The sequence below is a fragment of the Ovis aries genome, chromosome 12 (genome assembly GCF_016772045.2).
Source record: "Ovis aries strain OAR_USU_Benz2616 breed Rambouillet chromosome 12, ARS-UI_Ramb_v3.0, whole genome shotgun sequence".
In the NCBI taxonomy this organism is placed as follows: domain Eukaryota; kingdom Metazoa; phylum Chordata; class Mammalia; order Artiodactyla; family Bovidae; genus Ovis; species Ovis aries.
In genome coordinates, this window is record NC_056065.1 from 420804 (window position 1) to 431743 (window position 10940).

The window sequence follows — 10940 nt, forward strand, 5'->3', positions numbered from 1 at the left end:
CCCAAAAATAAAGTTTGACACTGTGTCCACTGTTTCCCCGTCTATTTCCCATGAAGTGATGGGACCAGATGCCATGATCTTCGTTTTCTGAATGTTGAGCTTTAGGCCAACTTTTTCACTCTCCACTTTCACTTTCATCAAGGGGCTTTTAAGTTCCTCTTCACTTTCTGCCATAAGGGTGATGTCATCTGCATATCTGAGGTTTTGATGTTTCGGCAATCTTGAGTTTGCAGCAATTTTGAAACTTTTAAGTGTTTCCTTTATCTTGGGGCTATGAAATGTATTTGGCTCTGTGAAAACAAGTGTTTGATAAAATGTTTGTGTGAGAAGTTGTGTATGTGCTGGCAAGGTTGTTGCAGGTTCTTAGCTACAGTTTGTCCCAGGCATTGCAGGGGTAAAGAATCTGCCTGCCAATGCAGGATAAGCAAGAGATACAGGTTCCATCCCTGGGTGGGGAAGATTCCCTGGAGGAGGAAATGGCAACCCACTCCAATATTCTTGTCTGGATAATTCCAAGGACAAAAGAGTCTGGTGGGCTATAGTCCATGGGGTTGCAAAGAGTTGGACACAACTGAGCATACACACAGCTGGAGTTTGTAGTCAGGGATTTAGATGACTCCTGGAACCTTATATCTCAGGAGGGATTTATCTTTGGTTTTAAGACTTTTTTATTTTTTATTTATTTTTTTAATTGGCATTTTTTTAAATTTTTTTAATTTTAAAATCTTTAATTCTTAATGCGTTCCCAAACATGAACCCCCCTCCCACCTCCCTCCCCATAACATCTCTCTGGGTCATCCCCATGCACCAGCCCCAAATATGCTGTATCCTGCGTCAGACATAGACTGGCGATTCAATTCTTACATGACAGTATACATGTTAGAATGCCATTCTCCCAAATCATCCCACCCTCTCCCTCTCCCTCTGAGTCCAAAAGTCCATTATACACATCTGTGTCTTTTTTCCTGTCTTGCATACAGGGTCGTCATTGCCATCTTTCTAAATTTCATATATATGTGTTAGTATACTGTATCGGTGTTTTTCTTTCTGGCTTACTTCACTCTGTATAATCGGCTCCAGTTTCATCCATCTCATCAGAACTGATTCAAATGAATTCTTTTTAATGGCTGAGTAATACTCCATTGTGTATGTGTACCATAGCTTTCTTATCCATTCATCTGCTGATGGACATCTAGGTTGCTTCCATGTCCTGGCTATTATAAACAGTGCTGCGATGAACATTGGGGTACATGTGTCTCTTTCAATTCTGGTTTCTCGGTGTGTATGCCCAGCAATGGGATTGCTGGGTCATACGGTAGTTCTATTTGCAATTTTTTAAGGAATCTCCACACTGTTCTCCATAGTGGCTGTACTAATTTGCATTCCCACCAACAGTGTAGGAGGGTTTCCTTTTCTCCACACCCTCTCCAGTATTTATTGCTTGCTTGCACATTTTTGGATTGCAGCCATTCTGACTGGTGTGAAGTGGTACCTCATTGTGGTTTTGATTTGCATTTCTCTAATAATGAGTGATGTTGAGCATCTTTTCATGTGTTTGTTAGCCATCCGTATGTCTTCTTTGGAGAAATGTCTATTTAGTTCTTTGGCCCATTTTTTGATTGGGTCGTTTATTTTTCTGGAATCAAGCTGCATGTGCTGCTTGTATATTTTTGAGATTAGTTGTTTGTCAGTTGCTTCATTTGCTATTATTTTCTCCCCATTCAGAAGGCTGTCTTTTCACCTTGCTTATATTTTCCTTTGTTGTGCAGAAGCTTTTAATTTTAATTAGATCCCATTTGTTTATTTTTGCTTTTATTTCCAATATTCTGGGAGGTGGATCTTAGAGGATCCTGCTGTGATTTATGTCTGAGAGTGTTTTGCCTACGTTCTCCTCTAGGAGTTTTATAGTTTCTGCTCTTACATTTAGATCTTTAATCCATTTTGAGTTTATTTTTGTGTGTGGTGTTAGAAAGTGATCTAGTTTCATTCTTTTACAAGTGGTTGACCAGTTTTCCCAGCACCACTTGTTAAAGAGATTGTCTTTATTCCATTGTATATTCTTGCCTCCTTTGTCAAAGATAAGGTGTCCATATGTGTGTGGATTTATCTCTGGGTTTCTATTTTGTTCCATTGATCCATACGTCTGTCTTTGTGCCAGTACCATACTGCTTTGATGACTGTGGCTTTGTAGTAGAGCCTGAAGTCAGGCAAATTGATTCCTCCAGTTCCATTCTTCTTTCTCAAGATTGCTTTGGCAATTCGAGGTTTTTTGTATTTCCATACAAATCTTGAAATTATTTGTTCTAGTTCTGTGAAAAATATGGCTGGTAGCTTGATAGGGATTGCATTGAATTTGTAAATTGCTTTGGGTAGTATACTCATTTTCACTATATTGATTCTTCCAATCCATGAACAAGGTATATTTCTCCATCTATTAGTGTCCTCTTTGATTTCTTTCATCAGTGTTTTATAGTTTTCTATATATAGGTCTTTAGTTTCTTTAGGTAGATATATTCCTAAGTATTTTATTCTTTTCGTTGCAATGGTGAATGGAATTGTTTCCTTAATTTCTTTTTCTACTTTCTCATTATTCGTGTATAGGAATGCAAGGGATTTCTGCTTGTTGATTTTATATCCTGCAACTTTACTATATTCATTGATTAGCTCTAGTAATTTTCTGGTGGAGTCTTTAGGGTTTTCCATGTAGAGGATCATGTCATCTGCAAACAGTGAGAGTTTTACTTCTTCTTTTCCAATTTGGATTCCTTTTATTTCTTTTTCTGCTCTGATGGCTGTGGCCAAAACTTCCGGAACTATTTTGAATAGTAGCGGTGAAAGTGGACACCCTTGTCTTGTTCCTGACTTTAGGGGAAATGCTTTCAATTTTTCACCATTGAGGATAATGTTTGCTGTGGGTTTGTCGTATATAGCTTTTATTATGTTGAGGTATCTTCCTTCTATTCCTGCTTTCTGGAGAGTTTTTATCATAAATGGATGCTGAATTTTGTCAAAGGCCTTCTCTGCATCTATTGAGATAATCATATGGTTTTTATTTTTCAATTTGTTAATGTGGTGAATTACATTGATTGATTTGTGGATATTGAAGAATCCTTGCATCCCTGGGATAAAGCCCATTTGGTCATGGTGTATGATCTTTTTAATGTGTTGTTGGATTCTGATTGCTGGAATTTTGTTGAGGATTTTTGCATCTATGTTCATCAGTGATATTGGCCTGTAGTTTTCTTTTTTTGTGACATCTTTGTCAGGTTTTGGTATTAGGGTGATGGTGGCCTCATAGAATGAGTTTGGAAGTTTACCTTCCTCTGCAATTTTCTGGAAGAGTTTGAGTAGGATAGGTGTTAGCTCTTCTCGAAATTTTTGGTAGAATTCAGCTGTGAAGCCGTCTGGACCTGGGCTTTTGTTTGCTGGAAGATTTCTGATTACAGTTTCAATTTCCGTGCTTGTGATGGGTCTGTTAAGATTTTCTATTTCTTCCTGGTTCAATTTTGGAAAATTGTACTTTTCTAAGAATTTGTCCATTTCTTCCACGTTGTCCATTTTATTGGCATACAACTGCTGATAGTAGTCTCTTATGATCCTTTGTATTTCTGTGTTGTCTGTTGTGATCTCCATTTTCATTTCTAATTTTATTGATTTGATTTTTCTCTCTTTGCTTCTTGATGAGTCTGGCTAATGGTTTGTCAATTTTATTTATCCTTTCAAAGAACCAGCTTTTGGCTTTGTTGATTTTTGCTATGGTCTCTTTTGTTTCTTTTGCATTTATTTCTGCCCTAATTTTTAAGATTTCTTTCCTTCTACTAACTCTGGGGTTCTCCAATTCTTCCTTTTCTAGTTGCTTTAGTTGTAGAGTTAGGATATTTATTTGACTTTTTTCTTGTTTCTTGAAGTATGCCTGTATTGCTATGAACTTTCCTCTTAGCACTGCTTTTATAGTGTCCCACAGGTTTGGGGTTGTTGTGTTTTCATTTTCATTCGTTTCTATGCATATTTTGATTTCTTTTTTTATTTCTTCTGTGATTTGTTGGTTATTCAGAAGTGTGTTGTTCAACCTCCATATGTTGGAATTTTTAATAGTTTTTCTCCTGTAATTGAGATCGAATCTTAATGCATTATGGTCAGAAAAGATGCTTGGAATGATTTCGATTTTTTTGAATTTATCAAGTTTAGATTTATGGCCCAGGGTGTGATCTATCCTGGAGAAGGTTCCATGAGCACTTGAAAAAAGGTGAAATTCATTGTTTTGGGGTGAAATGTCCTATAGATATCAGTTAGGTCTAACTGATCTAATGTATCACTTAAAGTTTGCGTTTCTTTGTTAATTTTCTGTTTAGTTGATCTGTCCATAGGTGTGAGTGGGGTATTAAAGTCTCCCACTATTATTGTGTTATTGTTGATTTCCCCTTTCATACTTGTTAGCATTTGTCTTACATATTGCGGTGCTCCTATATTGGGTGCATATATATTTATAATTGTTATATCTTCTTCTTGGATTGATCCTTTGATCATTATGTAGTGGCCTTCTTTGTCTCTTTTCACAGCCTTTGTTTTAAAGTCTAGTTTATCGGATATGAGTATTGCCACTCCTGCTTTCTTTTGGTCTCTATTTGCATGATATATCTTTTCCCAGCCCTTCACTTTCAGTCTGTATGTGTCCCTTGTTTTGAGGTGGGTCTCTTGTAAGCAGCATATAGAGGGGTCTTGTTTTTGTATCCATTTGGCCAGTCTTTGCCTTTTGGTTGGGGCATTCAACCCATTTACGTTTAAGGTAATTATTGATAAGTGTGATCCCATTACCATTTACTTTATTGTTTTGGGTTCGGGTTTATACACCGTTTTCATGTTTCCTGTCTAGAGAATATCTTTTAGAATTTGTTGGAGAGCTGGTTTGGTGGTGCTGAATTCTCTCAGCTTTTGCTTGTCTGTAAAGCTTTTGATTTCTCCTTCGTATTTGAATGAGATCCTTGCTGGGTACAGTAATCTGGGCTGTAGGTTATTATCTTTCATCACTTTAAGTATGTCTTGCCATTCCCTCCTGGCCTGAAGAGTTTCTATTGAAAGATCAGCTGTTATCCTTATGGGAATCCCCTTGTGTGTTATTTGTTGTGTTTCCCTTGCTGCTTTTAATATTTGTTCTTTGTGTTTGATCTTTGTTAATTTGATTAATATGTGTCTTGGGGTGTTTCGCCTTGGGTTTATCCTATTTGGAACTCTCTGTGTTTCTTGGACTTGGGTGATTATTTCCTTTCCCATTTTAGGGAAGTTTTCAACTATTATCTCCTCAAGGATTTTCTCATGATCTTTCTTTCTATCTTCTTCTTCTGGGACTCCTATAATTCGAATGTTGGAGCATTTCATATTGTCCTGGAGGTCTCTGAGATTGTCCTCGTTTCTTTTAATTCATTTTTCTTGTTTCCTCTCTGATTCATTTATTTCTACCATTCTATCTTCTATTTCACTAATCCTATCTTCTGCCTCCGTTATTCTACTATTTGTTGCCTCCAGAGTGTTTCTGATCTCATTTATTGCATTATTCATTATATTTTGACTCTTTTTTATTTCTTCTAGGTCCTTGTTAAACCTTTCTTGCATCTTCTCAATCCTTGTCTCTAGGCTATTTATCTGTGATTCCATTTTGATTTCAAGATTTTGGATCATTTTCACTATCAATGTTCGGAATTCCTTCTCAGGTAGATTCCCTACTTCTTCCTCTTTTGTTTGGTTTGGTGGGCAACTCTCCTGTTCCTTTACCTGCTGAGTATTCCTCTGTCTCTTCATCTTGGTTATATTGCTGCGTTTGGGGTGGCCTTTTATATTCTGGTAATTTGTGGAGTTCTCTTTATTATGGAGCTTCCTCACTGTGGGTGGGGTTCTATCAGTGGCTTGTCCAGGTTTCCTGGTTAGGGAGGCTTGTGTTGGAGTTCTGGTGGGTGGAGCTGGGTTTCTTCTCTCTGGAGTGCAGTGGAGTAACCAGTAATGGGTTATGAGACATCAAAGGTTTTGGAATAATTTTGAGCTGCCTGTATATTGAAGCTCAGGGGACTGTTCCCATGTTGCTGGAGAATTTGAGTGGTATGTCTTGTTTTGGAACTTGTTGGCCCTTGGGTGGAGATTGGTTTCGGTGTAGGTATGAAGGCATTTGATGAGCTCCTATTGCTTAATGTTCCCTGAATTCAAGAGTTCTTTAATGTTTTCAGGCTTTGGATTTAAGCCTCCTGCTTCTGGTTTTCAGTTTTATTTTTACAGTAGCCTCTAGACTTCTCCATCTATACAGCACTGATGATAAAACATCTAGGTTAAAGATGAAAAGTTTCTCCACATTGAGGGACACTCAGAGAGGTTCACTGAGTTACAAGGAGAAGAGAAGACGGAGGGGGTAGTTAGAGGTAACTGGAATGAGATGCGGTGAGATCAAAAGAGGAGAGAGCAAGCTAGCCAGTAGTCACTTCCTTATGTGCGCACTATAGTCTGGACCCCTCAGAGATATTTACAGAGTTACACGGGGAAGAGGAGAGGGAGGAAGTAGACAGAGGTGACCAGGAGGATAAGAGAGAGGAATGAGAAGGAGAGAGACAAATCCTGCCAGTAACCAGTTCCTTAGGTGTTCTCCACCGTCTGGAACACACAGAGATTCACAGAGTTGGATAGAGAAGAGATGGGGGAGAAAAGAGACAGAGGCCACCTGGTGGAGAAAAAGGAGTGTCCAAAGGAGGAGAGAGTGGTCAAGCCAGTAATCTTGCTCTCAGGTAAACTTGGGTAGTGAAGTTTGGGTTTTTAAATGTACAAAATTGACAACAAAAACCTAAGCGCAAAGATTAAAAATCTAGAGTAGAGGTTGGATTTTCAAAGATACAATATTAAAGAAAAGCAGAAGGAAAAAGGAAGAAAGAAAGAAAAAAAAAACAAGAATTATTAAAACAAACAAAACAAAAACAAACAACAACAAACAAACAAAAAACTACCAACCACCATCCAAAGACTATATATGGTGTTTGCCTTAAAAAAAAAAAAGGCTTTTTTTAAAAAATAGTAATAGTAGGTTATAGAAATAAAAATTAGAGGAGAAATAGAAGACTTAACAATTTTTTAAAAAGTTAGAAAAAAAAGGAAAAAGAAAAACAAACAAACAAACAAACAAAAAGGAATGATTTTAAAAATAGTAAAAATATATCTAGCCCTTCTCTGATGTTGTGGGCCGTGTGGGATCACTTCCAAGGTGGTTCCCTCTGTTTAACTTCTTCTGTTTGCTGGTTTTTTAGGCTCACTAGTTCAGTCGCGCTGAGGGGGGATGCTGCAAACAAGTAGCACTGTCGTGTGCACACAGTGTCTCAGCCCCGCTTGACCTGTCCCTTCTCGCGGCGCACAAACCGCTCCGGCTCTACGATGCTCAGCCGGGAACCGTCTGGGGCCGGCCCTAGGCTGCGTGCACTTCCCCGGTCCAAGCCGCTCAGGTTCAGCGCTCAGGTAGCCCTCAGAGGCACAGATTCGGCTGGGACTGTGCTTTGTGCCCTTCCCAGGTCCGAGTAGCTCAGGAGTTTGGCGAGAGCGATCGCCGCGGCTTGTCACCTTTTCTGCCGCTGCTGCTTAGCTTTCTGGGTGGACCGCTGGCGCCCCCCGTGAGGCAGATTGTGACTGTGCAGCACCCCCAGAAGTCTTAGCAAAGGAGTCTGCTTGCAGTTAGGTAAGTAAAGTCTCTCCGGGTCTGCAATTGCCCCTTTCCAGTCCTTACGGCTCTAGCTGCCTGTCCCCAGCGGGGGATGGTCTGCAGCCGGCTTTTTCCATTCCGTCCTTTGTTCTGTGCTCGGTCCTGGCAGTGTCTTATGTTCGAGCTTTTCGCGTGGTAGCTATCCCACAGTCTGGTTTGCTAGCCCAAATTAGATCATTCTGGTTGCGCGTGGGGCGTTCCTGCCCGATTCTTGCAAAGCACTGCAGCCCGCGCCTCCCGCGCGTCCCTGCCCTGCCCCCACTTCCCAATGGCGGATGCAGGCTTCTGTGCTGCTTTTCCGCTGGGGGAGTTACTGTTGGGCTTGTAATCTCTTGGTTTTAATTATTTATTTATTTTTCCTTCCTGTTATGTTGCCCTCTGTGTTTCCAAGGCTCGCCACAGACTCAGCAGGGAGAGGGTTTCCTGGTGTTTGGAAACCTCTCTTCTTAAAATTCCCTTCCCGGGACGGGCTTCCCTTCCAGGGACGGAGCTCCCTCCCCACCTCCTTTGTCTCCTTTTTCGTCTTTATATTTTTTCCTACCTGTTTTTGAAGACAATGGTCTGCTTTTCTGGTTGCCTGATGTCCTCTGCCAGCCTACAGAAGTTGTTTTGTGGAGTTTGCTCGGCGTTGAAATGTTCTTTTGAGGAATTTGTGAGGGAGAAAGTGGTCTTCCCGTCCTATTCCTCCGCCATCTTTACAGTTCCCTTAAGACTTTTTTAGAAGCATCTTTTACGTCTTTGTTTCTCAAACTATAAATCAAGGGATTCAGCACTGGGATGATGATGGTGTAGAACACTGAGATGATTTTATCAGTGTTGGGAGAAAACAGGTAGCTAGGTCATGAGTAAACGAAGAGCAGAGTTCCCTGGTAGATGGCCACGGATGTCAGGTGAGAGGTACACGTAAAGAAGGTCTTCTTCCTCCCACTGGAAGAACGTATCTTTAAGACTGAGAGGAGAATGTAAAAGTAGGAGATGATGATGACAAGGAAGCAGGTAATTTCCACTGAGCTGCTGTATGTGGAGAGAAGCCACTCAATAAGTGACGTGTCTGTGCACAATCACTTAAGCAAGGAAGGGAGGCCACAGAAAAAAAATGATTAATGACAGCTTTGTCACAGTATTTCAGAATAAACATAAAGGATGTGTGCACCAGGGAACTCATATTGCCTCCAAAGTATGACAAGACGATCAACCATATGCAGATGTCCCGACACATCACAGCCGTGTATGGTAAAGGGTTACAGATGGCGATATAGCGGTCATACGCCATGGAAGCCAAGATAAAGGATTCGGTATCTGCAAAAGTACAGAAAAAATAGAACTGCTGGGCACAGCCGTGATAGGAAATGGACTTGTTCTGAGAGAAAGTGGACAGGCATTTTGGGAATGATGACTGAAGAATAGCAAAGGTCTACAAAGGATAGGAAACTACCACACAATTGCACTCATCTCACACGCTAGTAAAGTAATGCTCAAAATTCTCCAAGCCAGGCGTCAGCAATACATGAACTGTGAACTTCCTGATGGTCAAGCTGGTTTTAGAAAAGGCAGAGGAACCAGAAATCAAATTGCCAACATCCACTGAATCATGGAAAAAGCAAGAGAGTTCCAGAAAACATCTATTTCTGCTTTATTGACTATGCCAAAGCCTTTGACTGTGTGGATCACAACAAACTGTGGAAAATTCTGAAAGAGATGGGAATACCAGACCACCTGACCTGCCTCTTGAAAAATCTGTATGCAGGTCAGGAAGTAACAATTAGAACTGGACATGGAACAACAGACTGATTTCAAATAGGAAAAGGAGTACATCAAAGCTGTATATTGTCACCGTGCTTATTTAACTTATATGCAGAGTACATCATGAGAAACGCTGGACTGGAAGAAACACAAGCTGGAATCAAGATTGCCGGGAGAAATATCAATAACCTCAGATATGCAGATGACATCACCCTTATGGCAGAAAGTGAAGAGGAACTAAAAAGCCTCTTGATGAAAGTGAAAGAGGAGAGTGAAAAAGTTGGTTTAAAGCTCAACATTCAGAAAACGAAGATCATGGCATCCGGTCCCATCACTTCATGGGAAATAGTTGGGGAAACAGTGGACACAGTATCAGACTTTATATTTTTGGGCTCCAAAATCACTGCAGATGGTGACTGCAGCCATGAAATTAAAAGACGCTTACTCCTTGGAAGAAAAGTTATGACCAACCTAAATAGCATATTCAAAAGCAGAGACATTACTTTGCCGACTAAGGTCCGTCAAGGCTATGGTTTTCCTGTGGTCATGTATGGATGTGAGAGTTGGACTGTGAAGAAGGCTGAGCGCCGAAGAATGGATGCTTTTGAACTGTGGTGTTGGAGAAGATTCTTTGAGAGTCCCTTGGACTGCAAGAAGATCCAACCAGTCCTTTCTAAAGGAGATCAGTACTGGGTGTTCATTGGAAGGACTGATGCTAAAGCTAAAACTCCAATACTTTGTCCGCCTCATGAGAAGAGTTGACTCATTGGAAAAGTCTCTGATGCTGGGAGGGATTGGGGGCAGAAGGAGAAGGGGACGACCGAGGATGAGATGGCTGGATGGCATCACTGACTTGATGGGCAAGAGTTTGGGTGAACTCTGGGAGTTGGTGATGGACAGGGAGGCTTGGCGTGCTGCAATTCATGGGGTCGCAAAGTGTTGGACACGACTGAGTGACTGAACTGAATGGCAGAGAGTTCTGACAAAGTGTGTTCCACTGGAGAAGGGAATGGAAACCACTTCAGCATTCTTACCTTGAGAACACCATAAACAGGATGGAAAGGAAAAAGGATATGACACTGAAAGATGAATTTCCCAGGTTGGTATGTGCCCAATATGGTACTGAAGAGTGAAGAAAAAGCTCCAGAAGGAATGAAGAGGCTGAGCCAAAGTGGAAACAACACTCATCTGTGGCTGTGACTGGTGGTGAAAGTAAAGCCCGATGCTGTAAATAACAATACTGCATAGGAACCTGGAATGTTAGGTCCATGAATCAAGGTAAATTAGAAGTGGTCAAACAGAAGATGGCAAGAGTGAACATTGACATTTTAGTAATCAGTGAACTAAAATGGATGGGAATGGGTAAATTTAATTCAGATGATCATTATATCTATTACTGTGGGCAAGAATCCCTTAGAAGAAATGGAGTAGCCTTCCTAGTCAACAAAAGAGTCTGAAATGCAGTACTTGGGTG

General features: G+C 40.6%; 1 pseudogene; it reads right to left on the minus strand.

Annotated features, from left to right (window-relative positions):
• Nucleotides 1–8418: 8418 nt before the first annotated feature.
• Nucleotides 8419–10514, minus strand: LOC106990699 (olfactory receptor 5I1-like; annotated as a pseudogene).
• Nucleotides 10515–10940: the final 426 nt, after the last annotated feature.